The sequence below is a fragment of the Schistocerca cancellata genome, chromosome 3 (assembly GCF_023864275.1).
Source record: "Schistocerca cancellata isolate TAMUIC-IGC-003103 chromosome 3, iqSchCanc2.1, whole genome shotgun sequence".
Lineage (NCBI taxonomy): Eukaryota > Metazoa > Arthropoda > Insecta > Orthoptera > Acrididae > Schistocerca > Schistocerca cancellata.
In genome coordinates, this window is record NC_064628.1 from 104,369,101 (window position 1) to 104,389,017 (window position 19,917).

General features: G+C 44.7%; 1 protein-coding gene across 4 annotated transcripts in view; it reads right to left on the reverse strand.

The window, feature by feature from the left end:
* LOC126177116 (solute carrier family 22 member 7-like) overlaps positions 1-19,349 on the reverse strand; it is a 287,762-nt gene extending 268,413 nt beyond the window's left edge. For all 4 annotated transcript variants that reach the window (XM_049924385.1, XM_049924383.1, XM_049924386.1 and 1 more), the window contains exon 1: positions 19,124-19,349. The gene's annotated coding sequence lies outside the window, so the exon portion shown is untranslated. The remainder of the gene's footprint in view (positions 1-19,123) is intronic.
* Positions 19,350-19,917: the final 568 nt, after the last annotated feature.

The following is a 19,917-nucleotide window of genomic DNA, read 5'->3' on the forward strand; positions in this document are numbered from 1 at the left end:
CAGGTCCGCATATCAAAAGCTTCTGTTCTCTTTTTCTCCTAACTGCTAATCGTTCACGTTTTACTTCCGTGCAAGGCTATATACTCCCTGCAAATGCTATCACAAAACAATTTCTAACAATAAAATTTATAAATTCCTGTTTTAAAGAAAGTTCTTTTCTTACTGCTGCCAGACTGCCATTTATATCTTCTCTACTTCGCCCATCGTCACTTATTTCGACTCCAAACGTCAAAACTCGTCTAGACTTTTAGACTCCAAGTTCTAATCTAATTCCCTCAGCAACAACTGATTTAGTTCGACTACATTCCATTACTCTTTTATTAGTTCAGTTGACATTCATCCCTTACTCTCTTTTCAAGACACTACCCATTCCGTTCAACTGTTTTTTCAACTCATTTGGTATCTCTAATGGAATTAAAGTGTTATCGGCAAAGCTCAAAGTTTTTTTTTACTAGGCGCGTTCAATACGTAACGCAACACAATTTTTTCTTAGCCAATTTCGGCTGAAAAAAAAACGAAATTTATTGGGGAACACAGTGGAATATCCTCGCTTCAGCTCCTACGGTTTCATCAAGTTCCGCTAGGTGACGTCTGTAACATAGGAGCGTTCCAAGCAGAGAGCTATCACCGAGTTTCTTTTCCCGGAAACCCAGAGCGTAATACATATTCATAGGCACTCGCAGAATGATACGAAGACCTGGCAGTGAACAAAAGCACGGTGAGTCGTTGGGAGAGGCGTCTGTTCTCATCGCGATAAGGTCGCTCAAACTTGTCCGATATCCCGTGTGCCAGCCAGCCACACACAGCTGTGACTCCTGCCATGCTGGGAGGAGCAGACACTGTCATTCGAAGGGCTCGACGAATCACAGTCAGAAACCTCGCTGCACAACTGGATGTCTGTGTTGGTAGTGCTGACACACTCTTCCACCAGCTGGGGCACTCAGAGGTGTGTCCGCGATTGGTTCCTCGCCGCCGAGTACGAGGTGCATTCAAGTTCTGAAGCCTCCGATTTTTTTTCTCCGAACTGGAAAGAGATAGAAACATGCGCATTATTTTAAAATGAGGCCGCGTTCATTGTCAATACGTCCCAGAGATGGCAGCACTGTACGGCAGATGGAATTTTACCGCCAGCGGCGAGAATGAGAAGTGTTTTAAATACTTAAAATGGCGACGTTTTCCTTACTTGAACAGTGTGCAATAATTCGTTTTCTGAATTTGCGTGGTGTGAAACCAATTGAAATTCATCGACAGTTGAAGGAGACATATGGTGATGGAGTTATGGATGTGTCGAAAGTGCGTTCGTGGGTGCGACAGTTTAATGAAGGCAGAACATCCTGTGACAACAAACCAAAAAAACCTCGGGCTCGCACAAGCCGGTGTGACGACATGATCGAGAAAGTGGAGAGAATTGTTTTGAGGGATCGCCGAATGACTGTTGAACAGATCGCCTCCAGAGTTGGCATTTCTGTGGGTTCTGTGCACACAATACTGCATGACGACCTGAAAATGCGAAAAGTGTCATCCAGGTGGGTGCCACGAATGCTGACAGACGACCACATGGCTGCCCATGTGGCATGTCGCCGAGCAATGTTGACGCGCAACGACAGCATGAATGGGACTTTCTTTTCGTCGGTTGTGACAATGGATGAGACGTGTATGCCATTTTTCATTCCAGAAACAAAGCGCCAGTCAGCTCAATGGAAGCACACAGATTCACCGCCACCAAAAAAATTTCGGGTAACCGCCAGTGCTGAAAAAATGATGGTGTCCATGTTCTGGGACAGCGAGGGCGTAATCCTTACCCATTGCGTTCCAAAGGGCACTACGGTAACAGGTGCATCCTACGAAAATGTTTTGAAGAACAAATTCCTTCCTGCACTGCAACAAAAACGTCCGGGAAGGGCTGCGCGTGTGCTGTTTCACCAAGACAACGCACCCGCACATCGAGCTAACGTTACGCAACAGTTTCTTCGTGATAACAACTTTGAAGTGATTCCTCATGCTCCCTACTCACCTGACCTGGCTCCTAGTGACTTCTGGCTTTTTACAACAATGAAAGACACTCTCCGTGGCCGCACATTCATCAGCCGTGCTGCTATTGCCTCAGCGATTTTCCAGTGGTCAAAACAGACTCCTAAAGAAGCCTTCGCCGCTGCCATGGAATCTTGGCGTCAGCGTTGTGAAAAATGTGTACGTCTGCAGGGCGATTACGTCGAGAAATAACGCCAGTTTCATCGATTTCGGGTGAGTAGTTAATTAGAAAAAAAATCGGAGGTCTTAGAACTTGAATGCACCTCGTAACATTGTTCCACTCTTTTCTGAAGTACTGCTTTCATTTCATATCCTTTGACTCTTAATGCTGCAGTCTTCTTTCTGTACAAGTTTTAGATATCTCTTCACTCCTTACGCTTTGTCCCTGCTGTCTTAACAATTTCAATGAGTGTGTCCCAGTCATTATTTACAACAAAGGGTTTGCCTTCAACTAAACTACATTCCAAAATACATCTACGTCTACATGGATACTCTGCAAATCACATTTAAGTGCCTGGCAGAGGGTTCATCGAACCACCTTCACAATTCTCTATTATTCCAATCTCGTATAGCGCGCGGAAAGAATGAACACCTATATCTTTCCGTAAGAGCTCTGATTTCCTTATTTTATCTTTGTGATCGTTCCTCTCTATGAAGGTCGGTGTCAACAAAATATTTTCGCATTCGGAGGAGAAAGTTGGTGATTGGAATTTCGTGAGAAGATTTCGTCGCAACGAAAAACGCCTTTCTTTTAATGATGTCCAGCCCAAATCCTGTATCATTTCTGTGACACTCTCTCCCATATTTCGCTATAATACAAAATGTGCTGTCTTTCTATGAACTTTTTCGATGTACTCCGTCAGTCCTATCTGGTAAGGATCCCACATCCCGCAGAAGTATTCTAAAAGAAAAAAAGTAGGTCTGCTACATTTTCTAAGTGTCCTGCCAATAAAACGCAGTCTTTGGTTAGCCTTCCTCACAACATTTTCTATGTGTTCCTTCCAATTTAAGTTGTTCTTAACTGTAATTCCTAGGTATTTAGTTGAATTTACGGCTTTTAGATTAGACAGATTTATCGTGCAACCGAAGTTTAACGAGTACATTTTTGCAGTCATTTGGATGACCTCACACTTTCCGCAATTTAGGGTCAACTGCCACTTTTCGCACTATTCAGATATTGTTTCTAAATCATTTTTCAGTTTGTTTTGATCCTCTGATGACTTTATTTGTCGATAAACGACAGCGTCATCTGCAAACAACCGAAGACGGCTGCTCAGATTGTCTCCCAAATCGTTTATATAGATAATGAACAGCAAAGGGCCTATAACACTACCTTGGGGAACGCCAGAAATCACTTCTGTTTTACTCGATGACTTTCTGTCAATTACTACGAACTGTGATCTCTCTGTGAGGAAATCACAAATCCAGTCACATAACTAAGACGATATTCCATAACCACGTAATTTCACTAAGAGCCGCTTGTGTGATACAGTGTCAAAAGCCTTACGGAAATCCAGAAATACGGAATCGAACTGAAATCGCTTGTCAATAGCACTCAACACTTCATGTGAATAAAGAGCAAGTTGTGTTTCACAGGAACGATGTTTTCTAAACCCATGTTGACTGTGTGTCAATGGACCGTTTTCTTCGAGGTAATTAATAATGTTCGAACACAATATATGTTCTAAAATCCTGCTGCAAATCGACGTTAACGATATGGGCCTGTAATTTAGTGGATTACTCCTACTACCTTTCTTGAATATTGGTGTGACCTGTGCAACTTTCCAGTCTTTGGGTACGGATCTTTCGTCGAGCGAACGGTTGTATATGATTGTTGAGTATGGAGCTAATGCATCAGCATACTTGTAGCGTCTGTACTGCCTCACATGTTTGTGAACTTCTTGGCAATCCAAACTGATTTTTCCAGCGGTTCTAGGCGCTACAGTCTGGAACCGCGCGACCGCTAGGGTCGCAGGTTCGAATCCTGCCTCGGGCATAGATGTGTGTGATGTCCTTAGGTTAGTTAGGTTTAAGTAGTTCTAAGTTCTAGGGGACTGATGACCTCAGCGTAATGCTCAGAGCCATTTGAACCATTTGATTTTTCCTCAGGTCAGCTTCTAACCGTTTCTAAATTCTTCTGTTAATTGGTGTCAGTATTTTGTAACAACGACCTATCATACTGATCATTCAATTATCTTCAAACCTATTACACCTGTCTTCTATCGGAAAGGAATTATTTCTGTCTTCTTGAATTCTAACGGTATTTCGCCTGTTTCAAAGATCGTCTACACCAGATAGAATAGTTGTTTCCAAAGGATATCAATTATTCTGAGAAATTCTCGTCTACCCCATCCACCTTCTTCTTTTAATGCTCTTTTTAATTCTTTCCGCACGATCATAGCTCCCATCTCAGCTTCATCTACTTCTTCTTCTCATTCTATAATATTATTGTCAATTTCATTACCCTCTTACAGCCTCTCTATACGTTTGTTCTACCCATTTGACCTTCTGCTGCCTCAGTGTCTCATCTAGCAGAGTTACACGTTTACCTGTTATTGTGTTCCATCTTCCTGTTGCAGTCAACAGTTGCCTAATGTTCGTTCTGAAATTCTTAACGACTTCAGATTCTTTCAACTTATGCTGAGGGAATTAGATTAGGAAATGAGACACTTAAAGTAGTAAAGGAGTTTTGCTATTTGGGGAGCAAAATAACTGATGATGGTCGAAGTAGAGAGGATATGAAATGTAGACTGGCAATGGCAAGGAAAGCGTTCCTGACGAAGAGAAATTTGTTAACATCGAGTATAGATTTAAGTGTCAGGAAGTCGTTTCTGAAAGTATTTATATAGAGTGTAGCCATGTATGGAAGTGAAACATGGACGATAAATAGTTTGGACAAGAAGAGTATAGAAGCTTTCGAAATGTGGTGCTACAGAAGAATGCTGAAGATTAGATGGGTAGATCACATAACTAATGAGGAGGTATTGAATAGAATTGGGGAGAAGAGGAGTTTGTGGCACAACTTGACTAGAAAAAGGGATCGGTTGGTAGGACATGTTCTGAGGCATCAAGGGATCACCAATTTAGTATTGGAGGGCAGCGTGGAGGGTAAAAATCGTAGAGGGAGACCAAGAGATGAATACACTAAGCAGATTCAGAAGGATGTAGGCTGCAGTAGGTACTGGGAGATGAAGAAGCTTGCACAGGATAGAGTAGCATGGAGAGCTGCATCAAACCAGTCTCAGGACTGAAGACCACAACAACAACAACAACAACCAATTAATAGTACGTCAGTAGGTGTGTGTGTGGTAAAGTGGTCGGCACGGGGAAAGTGGCAGAGGAAGCCTGTTCCGTTATTTTTTAGTAAAAATGTTTTTGCTTTTGTGCCGTCTGATTTAAAAAAAAATGGCTCTGAGCACTATGGGACTCAACATCTTAGGTCATAAGTCCCCTAGAACTTAGAACTACTTAAACCTAACTAACCTAAGGACATCACACACACCTATGCCCGAGGCAGGATTCGAACCTGCGACCGTAGCAGTCCCGCGGTTCCGGACTGCAGCGCCAGAACCGCTAGACCACCGCGGCCGGGCGTCTGATTTAAGATAAGTCATTTATATTATTCTTGTTACCTCGCTTATATAATTTGTTACCGTATCAATGTTTAAATAACTTATTTGGCCTACAAATATAGTTCCTTGTTATTTACTCCAGTTTCATAGTTTCTTCTGTGGATCACTAGAATACCACTTTCCTTCTCCCACTACCCTTAGCGCCAGATGGGGCCGCCACCTATGAATAAAACATGCCTTACTTTATGGTTTTCGTTTTCTTACGTATTTCCATGATACTCCGCAGTAATATCTCCCCAAAACACGTTGTTCCAGTGTGATTTATTATGCTATAGCGGTAGGACGTGCGACTTCCGTGTACAGAGGTATTGCCAATGAGGTTATGAGCAGAAAATGCTTCAGTTACTGTTTGGTCACGATAACTTGACGCTTTCGCTAGTGCTGCGAGAAGCAGAGAAAGTGGGCACTACTTTAAAGACGTTCATTTGTCTCAGAGCGTTGCCCACATCAAGCTGTCTCTAGACGCGAAGTAATAAAAAACCGCTTGCGTCCAGTAGTAAGTAACTTCTGTAAACACTTGCTGAGGTGTTTACATTAGGACATCAACTTACTCAAGTTTACTTCTCCAAATCATAGGGACAAGTTTATTTCAGAAACTCACCGCTAGTACTTGAGACAGAAGTGCAGTTATTCTTAAAAATCAGTGAAGTCACCACCGTTGTTGCACGATTATTAATGAATAAAAATCATGACGAAACACAAAAATAAAAAAAATTGAAAAAAATATTAGAGGACAATATATTGATGTTATCAAGAAGCACTATTCAATTTAACTAAAATCAGAGGATTTGACTTAGTCTAAAAACTTTGAGGATGTTGTATGCGAATTTCGAACATCTCTTGTCTATTGCATAATCAAATATTAGATAACAGGAAGCAAAAATACGGCGCGGTATCTCAGCAAGACTCTGCATTATAATTGCTCCTATTTTTACAAGCAGTATTTATTGCTTTTATCACAAATATAGTGCATTTATGTTTAGGGTAACATTTGAAAAATCAGCTGAAATTTAAAGACGTCTGTGCTGCCATTCTACCTTCCCTTCTGGTGAAACAAATCGATTGGTAAACTCATTTCGCAGTTCCTTGACTGGTGCTGCCAATTGTTTGTATTTAGGGGCTCCAACGGCACATTTGTTGTCGCCCATCTGTCCTTGTACCATTTCCTATTTCGACGGACATTTTCGCACCGGTACTAAACACGTAAAACTTCAGTAAATTTGGGAACTACTACGAAAAGACAAATTCGGCAACTACTTGCAGCAAGATGCAGGAAACTAGAGCGAATTTTCACCCTGCAGCGGAGAGTGCGCTGATTTCCTGACAAAGCTGTGTGCCGGACCGAGACTCAAATCTGGGAACCCGGTCTCACAAATTGTTTTAATTTGTCAGGAAGTTTCATTTAAGAAACTGTTTCCATTTCTTGAATTCGACGAAACTATCGGACTTCGACGGGACGGGGAGAGGGTGCGGAGATGGTGCTCCGTAATATTCCATCCAACGCTGTGATTGTATGGATAATGCACCATCTCTCTCTCTCTCTCTCTCTCTCTCTCTCTCTATTCGTTTAGTCGGTTCCGACTCTTCGTGACCCCATGAACCAAATCACGCCACTTTTTCCTGTCTTGCACTTTCTCCCGTAGACCTTCCAGGTTGGAACACATTGCTTCTGTGATGCCATCGATCCACCTCATCCTCTGACGTCCTCTTTTTCCAGTTCCTTCAATCTTCCCCAGCATTAATGTTTTTTTTTCCAGCGAGGCATGCACTCGCATTGTGTGTCCAAAGTAGGTCAGTTTTTGCTTTAACATTAGACCTTCCAGGGAGAAATCTGGTTTTATTTGCTCCAGTATTGATCTGTTGGTTCTCTTTGCAGTCCATGGAACTCTAAGAAGTTTCCTCCAACACCACAATTCGAAAGAGTCAATTCTTCGCCGATCAGCCTTTCTAATGGTCCAGGTCTCGCATCCATACATCACAACTGGAAAGACCATAGCCCTCACAATACGGATCTTTGTTGCTAGTGTTATATCTCTGGACCTTATAACCCTGTCAAGGTTTGACATCGCCTGTCTACCGAGCAACAGGCGTCTCCGGATTTCATGGCTGCAGTCGTCATCAGCAGAGATCTGGGAACCGAGATAACTGAATGTGGTCACTACCTCCAAGGTTTCTCCTGCTATATCCCACGAATTGGTCGGTGTAGTTGCCATAATTTTCATGTTCTTCATATTCAACGTAAGACCGGCCTTTTCACTTTCGTCTTTCACCTTCAGCAAGAGTGTTATCAATTCTTCTTTACTTTCTGCCAACAGGGTCGTATCATCCGCGTACCTGAGGTTGTTTACATTTATTCCAGCTATTTTAATTCCTGTTTCTCCTTCATCTAGCCTCGCATTCCTCATAACGTATTCTGCATACAGATTGAATAAGTACGGTGACAGTATGCAGCCTTGCCGGACCCCTTTCTGAACCTTTATCCATTTCGTTGTTCCATACATAGTTCTCACCGTGGCTTCTTGGTCAATGTATAAACTCCGTATCAGATGAATGAGGCGATCTGGTACACCCATGTTTTTCAGTACGTTCCATAATTTGTTGTGATCGACGCAGTCAAAGGCTTTGGGGTAGTCAATAAAGCAGAGGTACACATCTCTCTTGAATTCTGTTGTTTTTTCCATAATTCACCGAATGTTAGCAATCTGATCTCTAATTCCTCTTCCTTTCCTAAATCCAGCTTGTTCTGGTAGCTCTCGATCTAGATATTGGCGAAGTCTATTTTGTAAGATTTTCAACATGACGTTACTAGCATGTGAGATAAGTGCGATTGTTCGGTAATCTGAGCATTCTTTAGAACTTCTCTTCTTTGGAACGGGGATGAATACTGATCTTTTCCAGTCTTCTGGCCACTGCTGTGTGATCCATATTTTTTGACATATTGAGTGCAGCACTTTCACTGCATCCTTTCCAGTGACTTTAAACTGTTCTGCCGGTATTTCATCATGTCCACTAGTTTTGGTATCAACCATATTTTCAAGGGCTCACTGGATTTCGCTCTCCTAAATATGTGGCCCCAGTTCCAAATTAACATTAACATCAGCAGTAGTAGCCCTGTCATTATGCAGTTCTTCCTTGTATAGGTCTTCTAGATATTCTGCCCATCTTTCCTTAACATCCTCTGCTTCACTCAGAACTTTCCCGTTTCTATCTTTTATCATTGCACCATACCACAGATAATAAATACGGCTTCAGGATTAGGATGTTAGAGTGGTTGATAGGCGGGCAAATAAACTGCAACGACTCGGTGAGAAAGGCTGAACTGTTATCTACGATACAGGAAAACAAACTAGCCGTGAAAGTGTACATCGTGGGTCAAATCGTTGAGAACAGAAGCCACAAAGTAGTGCGTTTACCGCCCTACAGCTGCAACCTAAATCTGATAGGATTTAAATAGGCCAAAATAAAACACGATTTCAGGGAGAAAAGTGTCACTGGTGATGTGTCAAAGGGGGGATTGCAGAAACTTGTTAATGCCGCTTTCGTTTCAATTACTGCATAAGTAAGACTGGTAAGGTTACCGCAGGAATGTGCAGCAACTAGACCAAGAGTATTGGAGACGAAATGGAGTAATAGAAACGGAGATCGACGAAGTTAGCATCAGTACCACGCCCTCAATCGATAACTTGAATCAAACAGAAATGACAGTGATCTTTAATGAACATCATTTAGATATTTATTTCAGGCGCAATTAATTACGATTTCTAGATATTACTGTTGTACTTCGTTTAATACACTACTGGCCATTAAAATTGCTACACCACGAAGATGACGTGCTACAGACACGGAATTTAACAGACAGGAAGAAGGTGCTGTGATATGCAAATGATCAGCTATTCAGAGCATTCACACAAGGTTGGCGCCGGTGGCGACACCTACAACGTGCTGACATGAGGAACGTTTCCAACCGATTTCTCATACACAAACAGCAGTTGACCGGCGTTGCCTGGTGAAACGTTGTTGTGATGATTCGTGTAAGGAGGAGAAATGCGTACCATCTCGTTTCCGACTTTGATAAAGATCGGATTGTAGCCTATCGCGATTGCGGTTTATCGTATCGCGACAATGCTGCTCGCATTGGTCGAGATCCAATGACTGTTAGCAGAATATGGAATCGGTGGGTTCAGGAGGGTAATACGGAACGCCGCGCTGGATCCCAACGGCCTCGTATCACTAGCAGTCGAGATGACAGACATCTTATCCGCATGTCTGTAACGGATCGTCCAGCCACATCTCGATCCCTGAGTCAACAGATGGGGACGTTTGCAAGACAACAACCATCTGCACGAACAGTTCGACGAGTTTGCACGAGCATGGGCTATCAGCTCGGAGACCATGGCTGCGGTTACCCTTGACGCTGCATCACAGACATGAGCGCCTGCGATGGTGTACTCAACGATGGTCGTATCCCTGTTTGGCGACATCGTGGTGAACGCACATTGGAAGCGTGTATTCGTCATCGCCATACTGGCGTAACACCCAGCGTGATGGTATGGGGTGCCATTGGTTACATGTGTCGGTCACCTCTTGTGCGCATTGACGGCACTTTGAACAGTGGACGTTACATTTCAGATTTGTTACGACCCGTGGATCTATCCTTCATTCGGTCTCTGCGAAACCCTATATTTCAGCAGGATAATGCACGACCGCTTGTTGCAGATCCTGTACGGGCCTTTCTGGATACAGAAAATTTTCGACTGCTGCCCTGGCCAGCACATTCTCCAGATCTCTCACCAATTGAAAACGTCTGGTCAATGCTGTCCGAGCAACTGGCTCGTCACAATACGCCAGTCACTACTCTTGATGAGCTGTGGTATCGTGTTGAAGCTGCATGGGCAGCTGTACCTGTACACGCCATCCAAGCTCTGTTTGACTCAATGCCCAGGCGCATCAAGGCCGTTAATACGGCCAGAGGTGGTTGTTGTGGGTACTGATTTCAGGATCTATGCACCCACATTGCGTGAAAGTGTCATCACATGTCAGTTCTAGTATACTATATTTGTCTAATGAATACCCGTTTATCATCTGCATTTTTTCTTGGTGTAGCAATTTTAATGGCCAATAGTGTAAATGCAATGTGCAAACAGATTAATAATACACTCCTGGAAATTGAAATAAGAACACCGTGAATTCATTGTCCCAGGAAGGGGAAACTTTATTGACACATTCCTGGGGTCAGATACATCACATGATCACACTGACAGAACCACAGGCACATAGACACAAGCAACAGAGCATGCACAATGTCGGCACTAGTACAGTGTATATCCACCTTTCGCAGCAATGCAGGCTGCTATTCTCCCATGGAGACGATCGTAGAGATGCTGGATGTAGTCCTGTGGAACGGCTTGCCATGCCATTTCCACCTGGCGCCTCAGTTGGACCAGCGTTCGTGCTGGACGTGCAGACCGCGTGAGACGACGCTTCATCCAGTCCCAAACATGCTCAATGGGGGACAGATCCGGAGATCTTGCTGGCCAGGGTAGTTGACTTACACCTTCTAGAGCACGTTGGGTGGCACGGGATACATGCGGACGTGCATTGTCCTGTTGGAACAGCAAGTTCGCTTGCCGGTCTAGGAATGGTAGAACGATGGGTTCGATGACGGTTTGGATGTACCGTGCACTATTCAGTGTCCTCTCGACGATCACCAGTGGTGTACGGCCAGTGTAGGAGATCGCTCCCCACACCATGATGCCGGGTGTTGGCCCTGTGTGCCTCGGTCCTATGCAGTCCTGATTGTGGCGCTCACCTGCACGGCGCCAAACACGCATACGACCATCATTGGCACCAAGGCAGAAGCGACTCTCATCGCTGAAGACGACACGTCTCCATTCGTCCCTCCATTCACGCCTGTCGCGACACCACTGGAGGCGGGCTGCACGATGTTGGGGCGTGAGCGGAAGACGGCCTAACGGTGTGCGGGACCGTAGCCCAGCTTCATGGAGACGGTTGCGAATGGTCCTCGCCGATACCCCAGGAGCAACAGTGTCCCTAATTTGCTGGGAAGTGGCGGTGCGGTCCCCTACGGCACTGCGTAGGATCCTACGGTCTTGGCGTGCATCCGCGCGTCGCTGCGGTCCGGTCCCAGGTCGACGGGCACGTGCACCTTCCGCCGACCACTGGCGACAACATCGATGTACTGTGGAGACCTCACGCCCCACGTGTTGAGCAATTCGGCGGTACGTCCACCCGGCCTCCCGCATGCCCACTATACGCCCTCGCTCAAAGTCCGTCAACTGCACATACGGTTCACGTCCACGCTGTCGCGGCATGCTACCAGTGTTAAAGACTTTTTTTTTTTTTTTCACTTGCCACCCTGATTTTACGACCCACCACCTAAGTGCTTAAGGTGGGTCTATTTTGACCACTTGGCCGCTACGACCGGTGTGCGGACACTGATGTAGTTGATGAAACTCACACCAGTTCCCGCATCCGGTCGCACCGTTGCCCGTGCCCGCCACGTGGAGGCGGGTCTGTGCTTTTTTTTTTTCTTATTTCTTTCTTTACTTTGGCAGCTTTCCCAAAACCGATTTAACAAAGTTTTTACAAAAATAAATTTTGAATTAGAAGAAGGAAATACAAGGAATAGTTTAGACTGAAGAGGAGAAAAGACGATAGGAAAGGAAGAGATGATAGTCCCACCACCGTAGGGGACTGAGGATGAGCGCCTTGGGATTTATCTTCAAGCCTCTGATCCTCAGTCCCCTAACCTTAGCCTAGGAAGTTCTATTCTATTCTATTTATGGCGTTTGATATCTCTATTTATGTTCTATCTCGTTACTTGTATACAGGTTTAGAGTGCCGTGGTAGCTGATGGCAATTGCGACGGTGCGCCGACACTGTTTATGTTTAATTTTATACATTAATCTATTGTCAGTTTTAGGTCTACTTATGTAAGTCTATTGCATGTCAGTTGTTTTATATTGAGACTTAGTTTAGTTCTTCCACACTATGGTGTCTGTCTGGGTGCTGCATATAGGTTTATTGTCTGTGTGGTCTTCTGTTCCTGTACTCTTTGTGGCATTCGTCAGAAATTTTGTCTGTTAGTGCGTTCAGTATGTCCCAAAGTTCAGGTGTTCTGATCGCCTCGTATATGTGTTCCTCTGTCTGTAGGTGTTGTATCCCAGGTGTGTTCCTGTGCTGTCTGTATTTCCCGCAGAATAGGATTGTGTGTTCGGGGGTTCCCATACCTCCACATGTACACGTTGATGTGTCTCTAAGACTCACGCGATTTAAGTGCGTGGGATAAGGTCCGTGGCCAGTCAAGAAATGCACCATGCCGCGGCTAGGATCGGCATGTTTCATTCTTAATCTTTCCGTTATGTTCGGAAAAAATGTATAGACTCTCCGTCCCTTATCACTTGTGCCCCATTCCTGTTGCCATGTGTCGATTTTCCATTTTTTGAGGTCCCGCTTATTGTTCAGCGGGGAACCAGTCAATATGTTGACCTGGTCTAGTCTACCCATCTTTAACCAGTACAGAGCGGCCCGATATTTGATTGTGATATCTATCGGGAAGATTCCTAGCACAACACACAGTGCTTCAACTGATGTAGTGCCGAAGGCTCCCGATAGTCGCAGAAGGACGCTTCTCTGCCCTCGCCTAACCGCTGTTCTGTTTGTGGCGAAGTTGAGTCTGTGCGCCCATGTACTGGCCGCAAAGCTTAGCACTGATTCGAAGAGTGCGCAGTGGTAAGTTCGTGTGACTGACAGAGGAAGTCTATATTGTCCTGAATTAATCCTTGCCAGTTTATGTAGTAATTTTTCTGCCTTGTTTGTTGTTATTCTGATGTGTTCATGGAAGTTCAGCTTCTCATCTATGTATACGCCCAAGTAGCGGGTTACTGTCATTCTCTTTATGTTGTTGTTCTGTATTTTAATAGATGGATTGCGTCTGAGTTGCCCTTTGAGCAGTGTGTATGTTGTTTTGTTGCCCGCTATCTTGAGCTTGTTTGTGTTGCACCATTGTGTTATTGTTTGCAGTGTGCCACTCGCCTTCTCCTCTAGCTGGGCTCTTGTGTTTGCTGAGATAACCACCAATAGGTCATCTGCATAGGCGACAGCACCGTCTGTCCTCATATCCTCCTCCAGCAGTTGCAGGAGAGGTTCAAAAATTATGTCCCAGAAGATGGGTCCACAGATCGATCCCTGCGGACATCCCTTGGTAATTTTCCTTATTACCTTCCGGTTGCCCACGCGCCATTCCACTATTCTGTCTCTGCAGTAGTCTAAAAGACTGTTGTATAGGGCTGCGGGTACTTCCATCTGGCGTAACCTCAGAAACAGTGCTGGCCACCACAGGTTGTCAAATGCTCCTGCGATGTCTATCATGATTGCCAAAGAGTATGTTTTATCTGTGTTTTGTGTAATTTCTAAAGCTCTGTTTATTGCATCATCGATGCTTTTTCCTTTCCGAAATCCAAACTGGTGGGGATTCATTCCAAGTAGGGTTCTGTGAGCCTGCAAGCGGTCACACAGTAGCCTCTCTTGGATTTTTGCCATGGTGTTTATGAGGCATATTGGTCTGTAGGATTTCGGATCTGATTGGTCTCTGTCTGATGATTTTCGTCTGATGACTGCATTTGAGGTTTTCCAGACTGTCGGTACACGGCCTAGCCTTAAGGCGTCGTTTAGTAGTTCTGTTAAGTATGGGGTGATCTGTGGTGCTAGCCTCTTAAGCACTTCTGCATGGATCCTGTCGGGTCCAGGAGCTTTTTTATTCTTTAGCTCTCTTATCGCTACCGCAACTTCCTCGTGCGCAAAGGGACAGGTGACGGCGTGGGTGTTATACTGTTCATGAAGTTCTTGTCTGAGTGTGATCTGTTCCTGTGTGTCTGAGTCTGTGGCATCTTCCGGGAGGAGTTTGTTCAGCAGATATTGTGCTGTGTTTCTCCATCCCACTGTCATTGTGCCGTCATCCTGCCGTAGCGTGCTTAATGCCAATGGGGTCTTTATTTTTTCTGTCAGGATCTTGTATTGTTCCCCCCAGATATTCTGTTGTGTGTGTGTGGTCAAGTAGCTCTCCCAATGTTGTTTCCTGGTCTGAAATAATGTCTTTTTGAAGAGTTCTTTGGCTTCCCTATATGCAGCTAGTCTTAGTAGTTTGTCTCTTTGTATCCATGTCCTCTGGTATAGTTTTCGTTTCCTTGTCATGTCACGTTTGAGTCTGTTTAATTCGTCTGACCATGGTGTTTCCCGTTGTTTGCTATGTGTGTGCGTAGGTATTGCTGTTTCTTGTGCTGTTTGGATGATTTGTGTCAGTTTGTGTGCTCTGTAGTCCACGCTTCCCTGTATGTTGTATATATTCTCATTTTGAACAATTTGTTGTAGTCTGTCCCAATTCGCTCTTTTAAAGTTGAAGTGTGTTGTATTGTGTGTGGTGCGGTAAATGTTTGTTGTGAGACTTATTTCTATTATGTTGTGATCACTTGTGGTCAGAGAGTCGTGTATGGTCCATCTTTGCAGTCGTCCTAATGTTCTGTCATTCGCCAGAGTAATATCGATTTTGGTGGCAGATCCGTCTGCACCTCTGTATGTAGGTGTAGGTCCGTCTTCATTTATAATATGTAGTTGCGTCTCCTGTATGACGTCGTTGACTTTCCGTCCTCTGTCGTCCGTTCTGTCCGAGTGCCATAGTGTGGATTTAGCGTTGATATCTGCACATATAATTAGGTTCTTATTTCTAGAATACTCAGCAATGTCTTGTATCATATGTAGGTATGGCTCTATGTTGTCACTGTACTGTGCATATAGTGATGAGACCACCCATGTGTCTCGACCCTTAGTTATTTCTGCCGTGGCCAGATGACTGTTACATAGCTGCGTAATCTTAGTGATATTTAAAGTTTTGTTGAGGACAACTATGGCAGCCTTGTAGTTTCGTCTGTCTGAGATTGTGACAGCGTCCCAGGGTAGGTTAGTTAAGTTTCCCTGGGTTGTCACATAGGGTTCTTGCAGGCAGAGAATATCCGCCTGCAAGTCCAGAGCTACTCGCGGCAGTTCTGCACTAACGAGTGTGCTTCTATTAGCATTAAGTTGTATTATTTTCATGGGTGTTTCACATGAAGATAGAATTTGTGTCCTGTTTGCGAGTAGTCAAAGTCAGTTCTGCCATGTGCCCTCACTTGGTCCTTGTACACTTGGTGTGGGTTATATGTTTCCCCCCTCCGACTACACGCTAGTATGACTAATTTTTCTAGCTCTGCTGGGTCTGTAGGTATGTTTGCGGTCTTTAAAGTCATTCTGTCAGACTGTTCAGTGGTCGGGAAGCATACATAGCTGCCTAGTGGGTGAAGTAGTCTGGTTAGCAGTCTTTGTGCTGTGATGAATGTGTCCTTATATTCTAGCCTACTTAGTCTTAAGTTTAGTTCTACATTGTTGTAGTCAGCATGCCATGGTGTTTGGCCGACTTTTCCCTTCTGCTCTTTTTCTACATATGGGATGATTCCGCTATATTTATCTCGAAGTGCAGATGTCACCGGTGTGGTGTCTTGTTCCGTCTTCAATGGTGGTGAGGCTGATGAGCTGCTACCTGCGGCTCTTCTTCTGTCACCTTTACTTTTTCTTATGTTTACACTACCTATTGCACTGTCGTCACCTTTCTTTTTGCTATCACTATCTGTACACTCATCGTCACTATCGTGATCACCCGTAAGTAGGTTTGTGTCAAGGACTACTACCTTTTTCCTATATGTCTCGTTACATCCGGTCATCTGTTGTGTTTCATTATGTTGTTGAGGTGTTATGCGCTGTTGTGTATGATCTGCAGGGTTAATTATCCCTCCAGATACAAAATTCACTGGTTTTATATATCCTGTACATCTTTTTGTATTATACCTTTTTGGTGTGTTGTCGTTTATTCTTTCTTCGCTGCTAGCTTTGGCATAGTCAGGTGTTGCGTGGGATTTCTGTGTATTGTCCATTTGTTCGTTTTCCGTGTGTTTGTTTAGGTTTACAGACTTGTCTGTGTTCGTGTTTGTTTGTGTGCTATTGTTTTGTATTTGATCGGTGTTGCTGTGTGCATTGTATAGCACTTCAAATTCCAGCTCGTCAATTCTCGCCTGCAGTGATTGCTGGTAGCTGACCCAGTATTGCATCTGTTTTTTAAGTTGTTTGGCTATGTTGTAATGTATAGCTCCATTAAGTACCATGTCGTCGATGAAGTCCATGGTATTTATATAACTGTCATGTAATGCGTGCATGCCTTGAAGAGATGGGATATCGTCTGTGTGTGTGGGGTGAGTGGGAAGCAGTCCCATCTGCCTGCGCCAGCTTATAGCTCTTTGATGGTTTCCATTAATGGTCGATGGTGATTTATAGTTCGTTTTTTGCATTCTTGATTGGGGCAGTGTTGGGCTGCTTTCATTCTCCATAATCGAAGCTCTGTAGCAGTCGATCTTGGAGGAATTTATGTGTTTGACACTCAAGACCTCTTCGTCTGGCACACAATTTGCCTCGGATTCTGCAGGGGATGCAGATGTCTTGTTCTGCTAGTTTGCACTGATTTCTTATGTGGCCCTTCCCTTTGCAATTGGAGCACGTGATTTCGGTGTCTTTACACTGCTTTGTGGTGTGTCCCATATCACAGCACTTGTAGCAGGTGGGGACTTGGGCGAAATTTTTGACAGTTAGAGACTGGAAATCTATATAGACTCTATCCCGTTTTGTCAAAATTTTGTGCAGATTCGGTGTGACTTCAATAACTTGATGATTGTATCCCCGCCCTCTTGGTCCTGTTCGGAATTTGATTTTTGTCTCTTTCAGGAAAGCCTCTTTCTCAACTTCCTCACCAAGGTTCAGTTCATAGAGGCTTTCAAGAAAGTCTTTGTCACTGATTGTGTCTGGCACGTGGTGTATGATCACTAGCGGTCGTCTCTTCCGTGGTGGCTCGCACCTGATTGTGTTAATGTTCTTTGCTGAGTCGAGCAGTTTTTTACAGTCGTCCTGTGTTGCAGTCTCAACTATGACAGCTGTTGCTGTAGTTTTGACTGCCTTAATTTTTATCTTGTCCTTTTTTGGGTCAAGTTTCTGTGTAAGGGTTTGTCGCACTGTTTTTGGGTCCTTATTTTCTGTCGAGGTGATGAAGAGTGTTGTCGCTTGTTTTGCTTTGGCGTGTTCTATTTTTAGTGTTTCTTTGGATTTCGGTTGGGATTTGGCGATACTGGCGAAAGTTGGTATTGCTGGGAGTATTGTCTCTGGTTTATTTGTTTTTGCCTCATCCAGTTCTTTCTGTAGTTCTTGGTTGTCTCTTTTTAGAGTAAAATTTTCTATCCTGAACTCCTCTACTTGGACGGACAGCTTGTTATTCTCGTCTTTGAGAATATCAATCTGGCCCTCCAGTCTCGCATGTATGAGCGAGTCTGTTGCTTCAAGGTCATGTCTGGCTGCTGCAATTGTTTGTATTTCTACTTGTTGTCTTAGTCTTGCGTTTTCTTTTTCTAGGGCCTGAATTTGTCCCTCTAACCTAGCTTGTGTCACTGCGTTGCCGATTAGCTTATTTCTAAATGCTGACAGTATGGTCAGTGACACTTTTTTTGCTTTTAGTTCTGTTTGTATTTCAGCAATGAAGGTGTCGATGGCATCGACCTTTTCCTCGTCAATTTTATTGGGCTGATCCTCCATGTTTGCACATTGTCGAGGAGTCCCCGGCGTGCTGGAGGCGTTGCTGGCTCTTCTCCTTACAGAAGCCAGCTTGACAGCCGCCGAATCGGCCTGTCCCGCGCTTCGCTCCAGTTTTCGCACTTAGTGCGAAAGTGGAACGTTGCGCAGTGTGCAGGCTGGCACAAGCATCAGGCTTCCTTGGTATCAAGGGAGTTGAGCCTATACCAGCTTAGAGCCTAGTAGCGGCTGTCTCCGTAGTTCTTCTCGCCCGCAGCGGCCAGCTGAACTGCGCTCCACGTTCGCGCTTTGCGCTGGAGCCGGCCACGCAATTCGCGCACACGCGCACAGATGGCGGCCGAGTTGGGTGTGGTACTACGTGTCGCGCTTAGCAACGCGGGCACTCGTCGTCCGTCGCGTCCTACTTATGGGACTTCGCACGGCTCGCACTGCCAGCGTTACTCAACCTACTTAGCGGACTTTGCGCTATGTCGCTTTTGTGGCGTATCGCTTTCAGTTATCAAGCAATCAAGCAACCAGGAGTTTTTGATCTGGAATTTTTATAGACGTTAGCCTTCACTGCTGCGCAGCTGTGCTGTGATTTCGGTAGAGTGTTATTGTCCTATACCGGAGAAAAAACCTACCATATGTTGTGGTTTTTGGTTCGTCACACGAGATATTTTGTAGTCAACGTACTTTGGGCACTCCACAAACAGCGATTAGTGGTGTTAGTAATGTTAATACTGTCTGGGGTTCCTAGGGGTGTTAGTAGTGCTTTTCAAGTGTTAGTTGTCGTTTAGTACCTTTGTTGAGGTCCAGTTCCGTGCGTGCAGTCTCGAACTCACTGTGCACCGTTTTCTCACATAAAAACGCTTTTAACACTGTGTCACTACACACTGCACTGAAGATAGTCACTGTTGCTCACTATTTATGTTCAGTTTGGCGCGATTGCACCAATGTAACCGACGCGAAAACTATATAAGCAAGAGCGCGCGCGCGACACGTCCGCTCTGCTCGGCACAAAAAAAGACTGCGATGGAGCTCCGTATGCCACGGCAAACTGGCTGACACTGACGGCGGCGGTGCACAAATGCTGCGCAGCTAGCGCCATTCGACGGCCAACACCGCGGTTCCTGGTGTGTCCGCTGTGCCGTGCGTGTGATCATTGCTTGTACAGCCCTCTCGCAGTGTCCGGAGCAAGTATGGTGGGTCTGACACACCGGTGTCAATGTGTTCTTTTTTCCATTTCCAGGAGTGTATTAGTTTTTTACTTTCAATTAATAGAGTCGTAAATTGTACATTTATCTGCCTTTATTTTTCATTGTTTACTATACATAAATTGTAGGTAAAACTCTCAAGCATGAATATGTCGACCAATTAGGTGATTTTCGATCCGACGGCAGTGTCATTTTAGCACACAGTATATCCGCAAGTCGCCTCCGACTTCGTGTTAAGGGGACAGTGGTGCCAACACTGTTGCAGGCAGCCGATGCTGCCTCCCCCTCACCGCTCATCACCACTCGGCAGTCTTAATGCGGGGCAGGGCAGTTCCAGACAGACACCGCGCCAATCGTCAACTTATCGTCGACAAACAATA